The sequence below is a fragment of the Emys orbicularis genome, chromosome 2, assembly GCF_028017835.1.
Source record: "Emys orbicularis isolate rEmyOrb1 chromosome 2, rEmyOrb1.hap1, whole genome shotgun sequence".
Lineage (NCBI taxonomy): Eukaryota > Metazoa > Chordata > Testudines > Emydidae > Emys > Emys orbicularis.
In genome coordinates, this window is record NC_088684.1 from 53,106,085 (window position 1) to 53,123,177 (window position 17,093).

Here is a 17,093-nt window from a genome sequence, read left to right on the forward strand (position 1 = left end):
GGATTCATTGTTGTCTTCCTCACTTTTCAGGGACAGCTCCATACTTCTGCAGCTGGGTTGCAGGTTGCCCAGTGGCAATGGTAGCAGCGTGAAATTAACAGCTCAGTTTCACTTTTGCTATCCTGAAACTTGTGGCGTTGGTGAAGCTGTTAGCTTTCTCATGCAGGAGCATGATTCCTATGAGCAGCAAGGAGAACAGGAACTGAAATGAGGAAGGAGGTCCCAAAAACAGGGACTGGGGAGGAGCAGAGTAGCGCAGACCCACCGTCTGGCAGCAGACTGGAGGCTCTGGTGAGGCAAGAAGAGACAAAATTCCTTTTCCCTTCCAGCAGCCAGAGGAGGGTGGAGCTTTAGATTTATCAGACATCTAATGCCAGAGGCTGATCATAAAAGATAGAGCCTCGGAAGCCTCTGGGGAAGTACCCTAGTAGAGATATCATTGCTTGCCCTATTTGCAGCTGCTGGGGAACAGGGCTTCTCACCAGGTTCTTGCCCTTGGACCTTGCTGATGGGAGTCCCCTTCTTGTCTTTCATATCTGAATCTGGCTAGTGGGTTTACTCTTCTGTCCAGTAGGTGTCTCGTCAGTAACTGTAAGAGGCATCAGTGTATCAAAGTTGTAAAACCAAACATTTATTGAAAATGTATTTTTTGTGAAAACTTGAGCACATTGAGAATGAAAATTCACTTTCATTATTCAGTTCACTTTCATTCTTTAGTTTTCGTGCATTAGCACAATGTTGTTGTGTTTGGGTTCACAACACTGTGGTGCATTTAAATCTACTCCCCAATGTAAACAAAAAAAAACAACTAAAAAAGGTTTGAAAATATTTGGGTTGGATGAAACCCCTCATTACTATACCTAAAATAATCGTCTTAAACTATCTTGACAATAAAAGCCAACTCTAGAGTATTTTGATTTCCCAAAGTTTTTAATTTGAAATAACAAGTTTGTGCATAAGACTCTAATGTAATTTTGTAATCAAACAGCATTTGCATATTCATGATTTTGCTCCCTAATGTTTTCTAAAATAACGGCATAGTGATTTTTGTAGTGTTGCCTCTCTGACAACAGATATGTTTGACAGGCCTGTGACTTTCAAAGCAGATATGATTGACAACTATAAGGTAGATAGCACGTGACATGAATAGTAGTAGTACATTTTTTGACACAGACATGAAATAAACAAGGTAATTTCTCAGTTCAGGTTATACATATGGTAAAAATAAAGGGGGCTTAATTCTGCGATGTGGTGAGCATCTCCGAAGAAAGTCCTCCAGCCCTATTGACTTCATTGGGAGCTCAGTATGCTCAGCACTCTCAGGATCAGGTCTATAGAATCAATCTATATTATGTATTCAAGGCAACTAAATTTAAAATGCAGAAAAGAGAGAAAATTCAGGGTGGGAAAAGGCAAAAGAAAATCCATCCTTTATACATAGTTTTAGTGAATTTTATGTACACGGTTTATTTAGATTCTTGGTTTAATATTATGATAGTTTAAAATTTGAGCCATTACTATAATAAATTTACTTATAAAAGACTAAGATAGAAAACTTGAAAGTCTGTGGTTAATGTAGATCATACAATGAGAATGATCAGTAATCATGGCAATCAGGAGGTCGTGTGTTAACAGGACATTGCATCATATTTTGGTGACAGAACATAGCACAGGAAAGAGAAGAAATGTATCTCAAAGGAATTTGTCCCCAAGACCAATAGGCAGACAAGTGTTTGTTTGTGGCCGTATGGACCCATCTCTAGTGTTCCTTCTCCCCATCTTTCTTTTAAGGTTTACATTTGTACATGCTTTGTGGTGGGTGGATTGGGGTGGGGCTGAGGAGTTGGTGGAGCTCAACTAAATTACTACCAAAGCATCACTTAACCCTCCACAGATACTCCAGAACAAGTGCAAGATTAGACCCTGTTTGTTTTTAAATTCGCATATAAACTGGTATATTAATTTTGATGAAATTGACATGGGAGTGGTGTTAGTATCTGATTGTTTTTGTTTTAGTGTCAACAGTTATATTATGAGATGTCTTCTTCCTATAGCACGTAGTTGAACTAGTTATCCAAAACTTGGCACATTGGTCTGTGTGCACGCACAAGAGACTTTTGGATCAAAAGCAAATCTGGAAACTGTTATCTTGGCTAGATGTATTAACATTTAAGTAGTCATAACTATGTCTTGAAGTCAACGCCGCATGAATAGGAATAAATGGGAAGGTCATGCCTCTGCTTGTCTGATTACTTCAGTCTGCTTGCAGACTAACGACAGCAGTGCATTGATTTTACAAAATTAAGGTTGCATTCTCAGAACAATACAACCTTCTCACGTTTAATAAGAACCTGGTATAAATAATGTGTGGAGACTCTGCTTTGGATATTCATGTGTCTCTCACCTGAGACAGAGACGGAGACTGACTTCCAGTTTGGAAGCAAATGACTAATCAATTTTTACAAAAATAAATAAATAAATAAAAATCCTTATTTTGGCAGAAGATGCTAACGTGGTTCTATTCTAGAAAGTGACAAGGTAAGAATATCATCCTCTTTTATATATATATCTTCATATATGTTCTTTGTGGGGGTTTAGAGTAGTGGTTCTCAACCTGCAGCCTGCAGGCCGTTTGCAGCCCAATCAGCACAGAGCTGTGGCCCATTTGACATCCTCAGGGCCATACAGGTAGTATTGGATGTGGCCCACAATGGTAAATAGGTTGAGAACTACTGGATTAGAGCCATCCCTATTCACACTGGTGACCATAATAAGAATTTATTATACTTTCTATTAGCACTGTAGAGTCAATCTAGCTGGAGAGTGGATTGTCTGATATTGTGACTCACATTGCCAACAGAAATGTTTATAAAGTTCTGTTTGTGGATATTTATTGTTGGTAGAGCATGAGCCAGAAAGGAGACATCTTGACTTTCAGATTGCATATTGAATGTAGAGGGCTAAACTAACAATTTAGAAAAACCATCAGATTTAATCTGCAGTTACTGAAACAGAAATGGAACCTTGTGGTGCTATTCTTACAAGTCACTTTTCAGAGTAGAACTATACTGTTATACCTATTCTAGTGTGACTTGTACTGCAGATCTCTTTTTAATTTGTTCTTCTCTTTTCAGGAATGTTAAACTCCCCAAAAGTGTTACTTTTTGATATCAATAAGAAAAAAGGGGGAGAAAATGTACCTTTTGCCCCTAAATAATCCTGTCTCAAGTGATGAACCTGCAATGCTTCCTTGATAACTTCGGCTTATTACTCTAGAACCGGGGTCCTCAAACTTCATTGCACCATGACCCCCTTCTGACAACAGAAATTATTACAAGATTCCAGGAGGGTCTTGGGCCTGAACCCACCCAAGCCCCGACTCCCCAGGCCGGTGGAGCCAAAGCCAAAGCTGCTGCCTTGGGTGTGGAGGCCAAAGTTGAACTTCAGCCCCAGGGGAGGGGAGGCTGTAACCTGAGCCCTGCCGCCCAGGGCTGAAGCCGAAGCCTGAGACCAGCCACGCCGGGATTTCGGCCCTGGGCAGTGCGGCTCAGTCTTCTGCTTCGACCCTGGGCCCCAGCAAGTCTAACACCAGCCCTGGCAACCCCTTTAAAATGGGCTCGTGACCCACTTTGGGTCCCGATCTACTGTTTGAGAACCGCTGCTCTAGAACAATCATCTAGAATTAGTTTATAGACTCCTAGATCATAATAAAACCTACCTTTCATTATCCAGCACAATCTTTGAGCTGCAGGCTGACTTTTGGTTCTTCAAAGCAAACAAAACTCTTGTAGACCTATTTGGCCCATCCTTTCTCACCATTATATAAGTTAATTTGCAACCTTGAGTTGAAACCACTTCTGGTTAAAAGAAATCCTGGAAACAGTACTGATAGAGGTTCAAAAACAATGAATATAATGGGAAAGTGAAGACTAGAAACGTCTTTTCTTGCAATTCATTGTCTGTTTCTCCTTTTGGAAAATATTACCATACTTCATTGAATTTGTAAAGTCTGTTATTAGTGTGATCCATCATTATTGATGTTTGCCTGCATCGGGATCAGAATCTGCCATATCTGGAGTATAGTTAGTTTACTATGGGCCAAATGCATTGCTGGTGTAATGTCAGTAGAGTTAAACTAGGATGCACTTGTCCACTAATAGCAGGTTGCCACGTAGGATTTATTTGATGTTACAAAGATATTTCTGTCATTCTTGCAGAACAAGAAAATATGAATATGGGGCATTACTAAATACATGATTTTTTATATTCTATATTGCAGTTATTAAAAACATCATCTTTCCTAGCATGCATTATTTAATCTTGTATAAAGTTCCTCTAAAAAGTGTAGGTCCTGTAAAATGATTTGTAATCCACCCAGAGATAATATGCAAGGCAAAGAGATACTATGGAAAAACTGTGCTAGATTGTGTTTTTTTTGTAGCTGAAAGATTTTCCTTTTAGGTAGAAAGGGAACAAAGCCTTCAAAAAAATAGTGCCCATTTTTAATAGATCTCCCAAAAAGAGCAATAGTATAAACCATGACAGAAAGGTTCTGTTACAACCTGTGTCTGTCATCACTGGGTGGGATTCTTAAGAACTGTTAAGTATGGGAAGGAGTTGTGCTGATTTTGTTTCTTGCAAGGTCTGCACCTGTATCATTAATGACCATTTCCAGTAAAAGCGCAATGACTTTTGGCAGTTTTCTGAAATATGGGATTGCAGGACCCCTATCTGTCCAGTCTGATGTTGCTTCGTTTTCGAAGGCTGTTGTAACCCTCCAGCAACTTTATCAGGTTACAGAATCTAAAAGGTACTTTTTTAAGTTTGCAAGTGCAGCTGTTGCAGGGATTTCCAGTCGGGGCGGCTCCAGGCACCAGTGCACCAAGCGCGGGCCTGGGGTGGCAAGCCGCGGGGGGCGGCCTGCCGGTCCCCGCGAGGGCGGCAGTCAGGCTGCCTTCGGCGGCATGCCTGCGGGAAGTCCGCCGGTCCTGCGGTTTCGGCGGCAATTTGGCAGCGGGTACGCCGAAGGCGCGGGACTGGCAGACCTCCCGCAGGCATGCCGCCAAATCCGCGTTACCAGCGGACCTCCCGCAGGCATGCCGCCAAAGGCTGCCTGACTGCCGTGCTTGGGGTGGCAAAATACATAGAGCCACCCCTGTTTCCAATACATCCTGAGGCAATTTACTTAACACCTTTTAGTCTGTGCCAAATTTGCGTGGGGGAGGAGGGGAGAAGGAGGGAAAGAAATCAGATGATGCTAGTTGCAATTCAGAGCATGACAGCTTCATGACCTTCATAAAACATTAGGTAATGTTACTTTTGTAAACTATACCAAAATATTTATACTGCTTGAATGGTTGCCAAGGTGAATTTTATTTGGGAAACATTTGCACGCTTTTGTTTTCTATATTAAAATTATTTTATATGTTAGGAGGAGGTGAAACTAATTATTCTAAAAATATCTTTTTATGTAGTTGATTTGTTGGTTTTTTTCCCCCTAGCAGGCAGGGTTGTCCCTAGCCATTCTGGGGTCCTACGCAGCCCCCACGGGGGGGGGGAGGCTGGCCCCAGGCCCCCGTAGGGGTGCAGGAGCAGGCTTGGGGGGCAGGGTGGAACTGCCCCCCAGCATTCAACCGTGGCGCGGCTGGGGCCGGGTCGCTGCACTTCCTGCCGCCGGTGAATTCAGGCCCGACCCCTGCTGCAGTCCTCAGGGGAGTGGGGGCGGGGCCATGGGGAAGAGGCGGAGCAGGGGCTGGAACAGCACGCAGCTGCACAGGGCACCAGGAAATGTGGTGCCCCAAATTTCGTAGTGCCCTACGAAGCTGCGTATTTTGCGCATGGGTAGGGACGGCCCTGATAGCAGGTACGTTTAATTAAGACAATTTGAGCTGTACTGTTTCCAATAATGATGATGGATGAAATGTGGATATTTAAGATTAAAACACGTTTAAAAAAACTAGAGCTAGGTGGAGTGAGAGATTCCGGTAGTAGATGATTTCGATATTTCAAAATTTGGTTTCATTCCCGTTTGGACCAAAACACCCTAATTTCAAAAATCTCCATGAAAGGGAATGGAGTGCTAGCTCTCCTTTAGTCTATCTGGTGGACTGCTGTGGATCCTGGAAGCCCTGGGTTCCCCAACTCAGAGGCAGTTCACCTGGCTGGCTGCCTCGGACCCTAGAAGCCCTGGGGTCCCCAGTAATGAGGAGCTGAGTAGGTGAGCTGGCGGGAAATTAGTCAGATTTCCATCAGAACCCTGCCTCGTTTCCAGCAGAACTTTGTCAAAATCAAACAATCTCTATGAAACATTTTGATAAATAGGCAAATTTTAACAAAAAATGTTATTTTGGAATTTTCCCAACCAGCTGTAAAATAAATAAATAAATAAATGAACATTTCTACCATTCCTTTTTTCAGGCCTCACTATAAAAATTATTGAAAATGTTTAATGTGCATCAAAGAAAAGGAAAATATAAGATTTAAATTTTACATTAGCAAAGTGTTATGCACAATATTTTAATTTACATTTCTTAGGCTTGATCTATACTACCAACTTATGTTGGTATAACTGTGTCACGCAGGGCTGTGGAAAAGACAAACCACTGAGCAACGCAGTTATAGCAGACTAACTCCCGGTGTAGACAGTGCTATGTCGATGGGAGAGCTTCTCCCGTTGACATAGCTACCACCTCTCGGAGAGGTGGATTACCTATGCTGATGGGGTAAGCCCTCCTGTCACGTAGGTTGCATCTACATTGAAGCACTACAGTGGCGTAGCTGCAGCATTTTAAGTGTAGACAAGCCCTTGGATTTCAGACGTTGGGCCAAAATATAAGAACTGGCCTCAAAGTCACACCTACAGAGTTTGTGCACCTACCCACATTTGCACAAGAGTTACCTCTTTTGGTGCTTATCCAATAGAGCACTTAAGCAAACGTGCTATTTTACACTTCTGAATACTCAAGTTGTCTTCAGTGGGACTATGCATCTGATTAAAAGTATGCATCTGCTTAAATGCGTTGTTTGACCACAGACTGTGCATAAATGCCCGGATGGTTATGTCTGTGATTAGGATTTTTACAGAAAGAATTCTTACCTGGGTTAGGGCTGGTTGGAGTTGTAGTATAGATAAGTGTCTGATGGCTTCCTGTGTTTTTGCCAGTGTGTTAATAAAATCATAGAATCGTAAGACTGAAAGGGACCTCAAGAGGTCTCCTAGTCCAGTCTCCTGCACTTAAGGCAGGACTAAGTATTATCTGACCATCCCTGACAGGAGTTGTCTAACCTGGTCTTAAAACTCTCCAATGACAGAGATTCCACAATCTCTCTAGGTAATTTATTCCAGTGCTTAACCATCCTGACAGTTAGGAATTTTTTCCTAATGTCCAACCTAAACCACCCTTGCTACAGTTCAAGCCCATTGCTACTTGTCCTATCCTCAGAGGTCAATGAGAACAATTTACCACTCTCCTCCTTGTAACAATCTTTTATGTACTTGAAAACTGTTATCATGTCCCCTCTCAGTCTTCTCTTCTCCAGACTAAACAAACTTATTTTTTTTCAGTCTTCCCTCATATGTCATGTTTTCTAGACCTTTAATCATTTTTGTTGCTCTTCTCTGGACTTTCTCCAATTTGTCCACATCTTCCCTGAAATGTGGCACCCAGAACTGGACACAGTACTCCAGTTGAGGTCTAATCAGCATGGAGTAGAGCGGAAGAATTACTTTTCATACCTTGCTTACAACACCCCTGCTAATACATCCCAGAATGATGATTGCTTTTTTTTACCACAGTGTTACACTGTTAACTCATATTTAGCTTGTGATCCGCTCTGATCCCCAGATCCATTTCTTCAGTACTCCTTTCTGGGCAGTCATTTCCCATTTTGTCTGTGTGCAAGTGACTGTTCCTTCCTAAGTGGAGTACTTTGCATTTGTCCTTATTGAATTTCATCCTATTTATTTCAGACCATTTCTCCAGTTTGTCCAGATCATTTTGAATTTTAATCCTATCCTCCAAAGCACTTGCCACCCCTCCCAGCTTGGTATCGTCCACAAACTTTATCAGTGTACTCTCTATGCCATTATCTAAATCATTGATGAAGATATTGAACAGAACCGGACCTGATCCGTACAGGACCACACTCAATTTGCCCTTCCACCATGACTGAACCACTGATAACTACTTTCTGGGAACAGTTTTCCAATTAATTATTCAACCACCTTATACTAGCTCCATCTAGGTTGTATTTCCCTAGTTTCTTTATGAAAAGGTCATGCAAGACAGTATCTAAAGTCAAGATATAACAGATCTATCACTTCCCCCCATCCATAAGGCTTGTTACCCTGTCCAAGAAAGCTATTAGTTTGGTTTGACATGATTTGTTGTTGACAAATCCATCCTGAGTGTTACTTATCACATTATTATCTTCTAGGTGTTTGCAAATTGATTGCTTAATTATTTGCTCCATTATCTTTCCGGGTACTGAAGTTCAAGTGACTGATCTGTAATTTCCTGGGTTGTCGTCATTCCCCTTTTTATAGATTGGCTCTGTATTTGCCATTTTCCAGTCCTCTGGAATCTCACCCGTCTTCCATGACTTTTTGAAGATAATTGCTAATAGCTCAGATATCTCCTCAGTCAGCTCCTTGAGTGTTCTAGGACAGTGGTTTTCATGACCCAGTACTGGGTTGCGGAATGGAAGGCACTGGGTTGTGGCGGGTCTGGTCAGCACCACTGACCGGGCCGTTAAAAGTCCTGTCAGCAGTGCTGCCCGCCTAAGGCAGGCTAGTTCCTACCTGTTCTGTCACTGCGCTGAGCCCCAGAATCATCCAGCAGCAGGTCTGGCTCCTAGGCGGGGGGGCCACGGGGCTCTGTGCGCTGCCCCCATCCTGAGCACCGGCTCAGCACTCCCATTGGCCAGGAACCAGCCAATGGGAGCTGGGAGGGGGGTCTGTGCCTGTGGGCAAGAGCCACGCGGAGCCGCTTGTGCACCTCCACCTAGGAGCTGGACCTGCTGCTGGCTGCTTCCAGGGCACTGCGCGGTTGGCGGTGCCAGGACAGGCAGGAAGCCTGCCTTAGCACCCCCACTGCACCGCTGACCGGGAGCTGCCTGAGATAAGCCCGTGCCTGAACCCTGCACCCCAAACCCCCGCCCCAGCCTGGAGCCCCTTCCTGCACCCCAAACCCCTTATCCCTGGCCCCATCCCAGAGCCTGCACCCCCGGCCCAGAGCCCACACCCCCTCCCACACCCTAACCACCAGCCCTGAGCCCCCCAAACCCAGAGCCCCCTCCTGCATCCCAAACCTCTCATCACCAGCCCCATCCCAGAGCCTGCACCCCCAGCCCAGAGCCCCTCCCGCACCCCTGCCCCAGCCCAGAGTCCCCTCCCACACTCTGAGCTGCTCATTCCCGGCCCCACCCCGCAGCCCAGCCGTCTGCCCCAAACCTGAGCCCCTCCCACACCACAAACCCCTCATCCCCAGCTCCATTGGGTCGCGGGCATTAACAATTTTCTTCAATTGGGTCGCCAGAAAAAAACGTTCAAAAACCACTGTTCGAGGATGTATTTTCGTCAGGCCCTAGTGACTTTAATATATCTAACTTGTCTAAGTAATTTTTAACTTTTTCTTTCCCTGTTTTAGCTTATGATCCTACCTCATTTTAACTGGCAAGAAAGAAATATGTAGTAGAGATGCAGATTTCCATTTCAGATGTGTCCATGGGATCATTCTAAGCAGTGAAAAAGAAAACATGATGAAAGTGACCGAATCTGTCCTTTTAAAGTGTAATTTTGCACGTAGTACAGTACATATACTGTAATGATCATGATAATTTGTACTTTTACATTGTCTTCCTAAATAGAAGCAAATCATTTTACAGACTTTATTAACGAGTTTTGTAAAGCATGTGCTAGGTTTTGTCTTCTGCACTAGGCAACTAGGAGGAAGAGAGCATATGGAGTCTCTTTTTCCCACCCCCAATGCAAGTAGCAGGGCAGGATTCTCTACTTAGCACTTGAGAGGACCAGCAAACACATTGGTCAAAGTATCATGGTCCTGTACCAGCTAGGGACTCCATCTAGGCCCGCCATTCGCTAGTGTTTATGCTAACAACTTGTGCACACCATGAGCAACTGCTGCTGCTAGTTAGAAAGTGCGCTCTAGCATCTCGTTTCCCATAGAAATCTGCCATGACTAATAGGATGATTGCAGTAGAAAACACACCCACTAGTATTAGGGATAGTGGAGGGAATAATTATATGTATCACATTCTTATACACATACACTATAAACATACATATGAATCACTTTGTTCCCCACGAATGGAGGGTGCAGCCTTTTTTAGGTTGAAACCTGGCATCTATTTTAAAGCACATAGCAACATTAGACAAAAGTTATCCTCTGCCACTATCACTCTGCCGATAGTGCCATCTCTCTACCCTGTTCATCTGCTTCTAGGAGCATCTCTGTTTCTTCTTCTATATTGCCCCCCGGTGTTTTGGCACGACCTTATAATTGTTGTCTGGCAGGCCATCTCTGTCTCTACTTGTTCCTTAAGACTCAGCTCTTCTGCAATGCCACAATGTGAGTAAATTTATATTATTATTATGAAAATATTTTTAAACACAACAACAAAATAGTGTAACTGAGCCATCATAATGTGTGCACAAGCAAGCTGAATAACCTCATGATTTTGCTGTAAACCACATTATTCCTTCCTTCCTTCACCCTGTTGTTCATTATTCCCATGTGGTGCATCCTGTATATTATTTTATAAGCTGTAAGGGAAAGAATAATGTCTTTCTACAGTACAGTAAGACCCCGTGTAGCAAATATCATAACAGATGATGTAAAATAAATTAAAAAGTGAGGAATACTGTATCCAACTGAAACATCCGGGTAGAGCATAATTGGCTGAGCTTGCACGGCCCAATGCTCAACTTGATGGCATTTCTCTGTTTAGAAATAACACTAATAACTTTTGAATGCCGCATCTGATTAATTCCCATACCTCAGGGAATGTTCTAGGCATCAGTGGGCAGAACCCTATTGGTTTTGATGAGATTCAGAAAACCAGAGGGAGGAAATGAGAGAGACAGCACCACTTGCATTTGGTTAGCAGACTTATTGCCTAGACAATTCCAATACCTCTGGAATTGTCTAGGGAACAAAGAACCAGTTGATGGCAGCCATTGCAACGTAATAGTATTCCTATCTCAGTTTAAAATGTTGACACCCTGAATGAATGGAGGGAGGAAAGAGGGGAATAGGGGCATATGCAGAGCCCCTGGCATGATGGGAGGGGAGGGTGGAGTATGGAGGACCCTGGTTTGGGGAGAGAGGAGAACTGGGTGTACATAGAGACAATGGGATGAGAGGGAAGGGGGGAATGAGGACATACAGAGTCCCTGGCATGGTGGGGCTCACAGAACCTCTGGCAGAGGAGGAGAAAGGGGAACAATACTATGGGGGAGGGGGAAAGGGGAGCACACAGAGCACCTGCCATAGTGGGGAAGGGGGAATGAGGGGCCCTGGTATGGGTGACACATAGAGACCCTGGCATGGGGGGAGTTGCAGTGAGTCACTGAAATAGAGGGGGATGGAAGGGTGACACACAGGGAACTTGAGGGAAGTGGGAATGGAGGGAGGCAAGGAGACTCTGGTGTGTGCAGTGAGCTCAGATGACAGAAGCAACAAAGTGTGGGAATCCCCAGTTACCCAAATTAAAATTTGGCCAGGATACAGGAACTTAACCCTACACTTGCAAAAAATGTCATGGGATTTTTAATGACCCCAGTGATCATGGACTTCATCTTCAGACCTAACCCCAAAAATATCACCATTAGAGTAGAGTGCCCCCTAATACTAGGCTGGGTCACCGTGATAGAGTACAGATTCTTCAGGGTTGGTACACAGTACCTCCTGCTGAGTCACCATCATTACTTCTTGCAAGTCCTGAGTTTCCTCTAGATCTCGTCCACCCAGTTACTGACCCAAGCTTGTGATGTTCTGACATTATTGCAGCTTGAGGTATAATATAACTGTCCAACACCTGTAGGTCAATATGCAAATAGACAGCACTTTAATTTTGAGCAAACCATTAACTCATATGTAACTTTGTTTTTAGCAGTAATATAATGCAATGCTAGATTTAAAAAAATTGGTCCTGGTACTGCACTGGTGATATGATCTTGTTTTTGTTTGTCTGTCTTATAATAGTTCATTTCCCTTTTAGTGTCAGTAACCAGCAAAAACAATCTGCGTACACATTGAAATGCTTATGGGGGGGGCGGGGGGCGGGAGGGGAATTGCCACCTAGCTTGTAAAGAAATACTATTTTTAAATGAGAGAGGTAAAGAACAGAGATGTAATGTTATGCTTCTACTGCTGGCTTATTTTTAAAGCTACTTATTTTCGTTTTTATTATTGGGGTAATTTCTTGCTGAAAACCCAGAATGTCTATGTTGTTTTTGTTTGTTTAAAATTTCAGTTTGGACTTACAAGACAAAATCCTGTTGTCTGTGGCCACAAAGGTAGCTTTCTCAGAGTGGAATTAAATTCACAATCATAGAATCGTAGTACTTGAAGGGACATCAAGGAGTCATTTAGTCCAGAGGTCTTCTAGTCCAGTCTCCTGCACTTAAGGCAGGACTAAGTATTATCTAGACCATCCCTGACAGGTGTTTGTCTAACCTGCTCTTAAAAATCTCCATGATGGAGATTCCACAACCTCCCTAGGCAATTTATTCCAGGGCTTAACCACTCCCGATAGTTAGAAAGTTTTTCCTAATGTCCAACCTACACCACCCTTGCTGCAATTTAAACCCATTTCTCCAGTTTGTCCAGATTATTTTGAATTTTTAAATCCTATCCTTCAAAGCACTTGCAACCCCTCCCAGTTTGGTATCATCCGCAAACTTTATAAGTGTACTCTCTATGCCATTATCTTAATCATTGATGAAGATATTGAACAGAACCAAAGCCAGAACACACACACGATAAGAGACTAAATCACTTATAAAGTAATACACTGGGCCAAATGCAGTTGTGGTGTAAGCAGGAGGAGTTCCAGTGAAGTCAATGGAGAAGCACCCACTTGTGACAGCGCTGATTTTGTCCCATTGTGACGCTTCTCTGCAAAGACAAAAATTAATATTCTATCTATATTTATAATCATTTGAATAAATCACAGGCAAATTACCTGGAAATGCAAAGGATTAACATCTAAAGCTTAACAGAATAGTAATACTAAAAGTAGGCCTTCTCATTAGAGAACTTTAGATATAAACACACTTTATTATTTATTTCCTAAAACATATGTACAGTGCACTTTAGTTTGTTTTCATTTACTAAATGGTAACAATTGTATAACTAAAAGATGTTTAAGTGATCATTTGGAACCTAAACAGCTATTTCAGTTTTTAAAAAAAGAGAGAGTTAAACTAAGCGCTACTTCATTGTCAAGAATAGTAAGTAAAATTCAACTTATAAATCCTCTGCATGCTTTTGTACATACACTCAAAATTATATATTAAGAAAGTTACAGTTGCAAACTAAAGCATTTAAAAGTTAAGAAATGCCAGAATTAAGTTTGCTCGTGCAACCCTAATTTGGCCCTCTTGTGCATATGCATTATGATACAATCTTTAATTGCATGATCATATGTTTTTTCCACAAGACTCCTGCCTCATGCAGTACACAGGATGGGAGGCAATCATGGAATGTATTAGGGTTATCTAGTGAATGAGATTGTTTGTTTGTAGGATCCTTGCTTCATTTGCTGCAGAAGTAGAGAACTGCAGTAAGAGGGAAGAAGATCTTCTGCTTAAGACAGGTTAACACCCCAAAAGGACCTCAGTTCTATCCCTGCCTCTGCTACAGAGTTACTACATGATGCTCAGCAAGTCACTTAAAACTCAAATTGACAGGTGGACACTAAGGGCATGTTCCCCAATTTCTGGTTGCCCAACCCTGAGACACCAGGGCATAACTTGCTGAAGTGCTGAGCACTTGCAAATGCAGCTGAAGTCAACTGGAGTTGTGTATGCTCAGCACCTCTGGCTGTAAGGCAGTGTGGTCTGAAGGGATGAGCACAAGGTTGGGAATCAAGAGATCTTGAATTCCAATTCTGGCTCTGCCACTCCGTTATCCTGAAGCGGAAACAAATTCATTAATGTCTGTGAGACACTAAGATATCAGGGTGATAAGTGCCCTAGAAAAGACCATAAGGAGTGAATAATTCTGTATTCATTGCAGGCTTTGGATGGTGTGCAGTAAGGCAGGCAGAGGCCAATAACTGAATAAGGATAAACATTTTGAATAGCAGCCTCATTCCCTGAGGATCATCTATCCTATGCACTGAATGAGGAGTCAGAGTCCTGGGGAGGACGTAGTATACAATCACATATCAGTGCACACAGACAAGGGGCAGAGTTAAGGTTGCACAGGTAATCTATAGTCTGGCATTTCCCAACTTTTTAATGTTTGACTCTACAACCTAAATGTATTTTAACAAGATTTCTGTATGTAATTTCCTCATTTTTAAAGGAAAATATAAAAAAACTCTTATGTGCAACAGTAACAACCTCGCATCATCAGTAGGGTTCGAATCCTGCACCTGCTGGGAGCTTATGCATAAAACATCTAATTAGCAGGTGATATCTTATTGCTTAGAAAAACATGTAGAGGAAAAGGTCTATGCCTGTTGTATAAATATATCTGTGTGCATAAGTGTGTTTTTAACTGGCTCAGGTTTGCGGCTAGCCTGGATAGGGAGAAGAAAAAGGAAAGTCTTTAAAGAAAGTAGTAATACAGAATTGGCCTTCTGTCCATTTCTATTGTCGCGGCTACCAAGAATAATGCTTTTGACCTGTTAAAATCACACCTTATTGACTCAACATATTGAATCTCCTTTAAGTTCCATCTTGTAGGTCTTACTGCAAGAATTCCCGGGATGTGGGTTTAAATGCAGTTTGTGGATGAGGGAGAAAGGAAAACGATAACAGCTCTACTTGCACTATTACTTCATGCTATTTGAACCTTCAGGCTGATAGTTTACCAGCAATAAGGTCCGTGTTTTCCTGCTCTGTTTGCTGCTTCCCTCCTGGTAGTCTCTGCTGTAGCCTTCATTTCCCTGTAGACTCCTCTTCTTCCCGGTAGCCTCTGCAGTAAGCCACACACTGTAGAAAATATCCATGAATGGCTCCTACGCCTTCTGCAGTCCATCTGTCTCTGGAGTGGATTCTCAGTCTCCTTTTACCTACTTTCATCCTTTGCTGTCATTCTCTTTTTCAGAAACTTCCTACTGATGTGTTCTTCTGTTGCTCTCTACTGACATCTGAATTCCTCACCACTCTCATACCTTGTACTTTATTCTCCAGTAATGACTGCAGCCAAAAAATACCTTCTAAAATCATAGTATTATAGAAGTGTAGTACTGGAAGGGACCTCAGTAGGTCATCTAGTTCAGTCCTCTGCGCTCATGGCAGGACTAAGTATTATCTAGAAAAGTGGTCCCCAACCTTTCAGTGTGGCGTGCGCCTGACGACTAGCCACCGAAATGCCACCGAGGAGCGCGGCCGCCGCCGGACAAGCAGCTGCCGAAATGCTGCCAAGAAGCTGCATCATTAAGAGGCGTCGCCGACGAAATGCCGGCGAAAAGCAGCGGGGCACCTGCTTGTCCGGTGGCCATGCTCCTCTGTGGCGGGGTGCTCCCTTGTCAGTAGGCGGGTGCATATAGATGCCCCGGCGGGCGCCATGGTGCCTGCGGGCACCGTGTTGGGGACCACTGATCTAGAACATCCCTGACAGGTGTTTGTCTAACCTGCTCTTAATAAATCTCCAATGATGGAGATTCCACAATCTCCCTACACAATTTATTCCAGTGCTTAACTACCCTGACAGGAAGTTTTCCCTAATATCCAACCTAAACCCCCTTGCTGCAATTTAAGACCATTGCTTCTTGTCCTATTTTCAGAGATTAACGAGAACAATTTTTCCCATCCTCTATGGAACAACACTTTATGTACGTGAAAACTGTTATCATGTCCCCCCTCAATCTTCTCTTCTCCAGAAGAAACAATCCCAATTTTATCAATCCTTCCTCACAGGTCATGTTTTCTAGACCTTTAATTGTTTTTGTTGCTCTTCTCTGGACTTTCTCCAATTTGTCCACATCTTTCCTGTAACGTGGCACCCAGAACTGGACACAGTACTCCAGCTTAGGCCTTATCATTGCAGAGTAAAGTGGGAGAATGACTTCTCGTATCTTGCTTGCAACACTCTGGGTAACACATCCCAGAATGATGTAAATCAGTATCATCTCTAAAAACCATAAGGTCAGGGCCAGGGTTTGGGGCAACTACAGAGGTAGATGTATTTTTAGGCCAAACAGTCTTCTGTTTCTCTTTTTAATTGGACACTATCTGATCAAAAACATATATTTAAAAATAAAATTCCCTGCCTGCATTGTTAGTCAAAATATTAATAATTCTAAAATGGAAAGGATGTCAAAGATAAAATAAGGAGTCCGGTGGCACCTTAAAGACTAACAGATTTATTTGGGCATAAGCTTTCTTGGGTAAAAAACCTCACTTCTTCAGATGCGTGGAGTGAAAGTTACAGATGCAGGCATTATATAATGACAAGAGAAGGAAGTACCTCACAAGTGGAGAACCAGTGTTGACAGGGCCAATTCGATCAGTGTGGATGTAGTCCACTCCCAATAATAGATGAGGAGGTGTCAATTCCAGGAGAGGCAAAGCTGCTTTTGTAATGAGCCAGCCACTCCCAGTCCCTATTCAAGCCCAAATTAATGGTCTTAAATTTGCAAATGAATTTTAGTTCTGCGGTTTCTCTTTTAAGTCTGTTTCTGAAGTTTTTTTGTTCAAGAATAGTTACTTTTAAATCTGTTATAGAATGTCCGGGGAGGTTGAAGTGTGCACCTCCTGGCTTTTTGTGATATAATGTGTTCTTATGCATTTTGGGGGTCAATTTCAAGGATCCCACATAAGTCCCAAGTGATTGGGCTTTCTACAGCAATCATATGTGAGGATGGGAGAAATTAACTACCTCCCAGCCCAGGAAAAG

The 17,093-nt window shown here is 42.8% G+C and overlaps 1 protein-coding gene across 1 annotated transcript in view; it reads left to right on the top strand.

Moving 5' to 3' along the window:
- LOC135873347 (tumor protein D52-like) overlaps positions 1 to 17,093 on the top strand; it is a 226,431-nt gene that overhangs the window by 113,172 nt on the left and 96,166 nt on the right. The gene's annotated exons all lie outside the window — the stretch shown is intronic.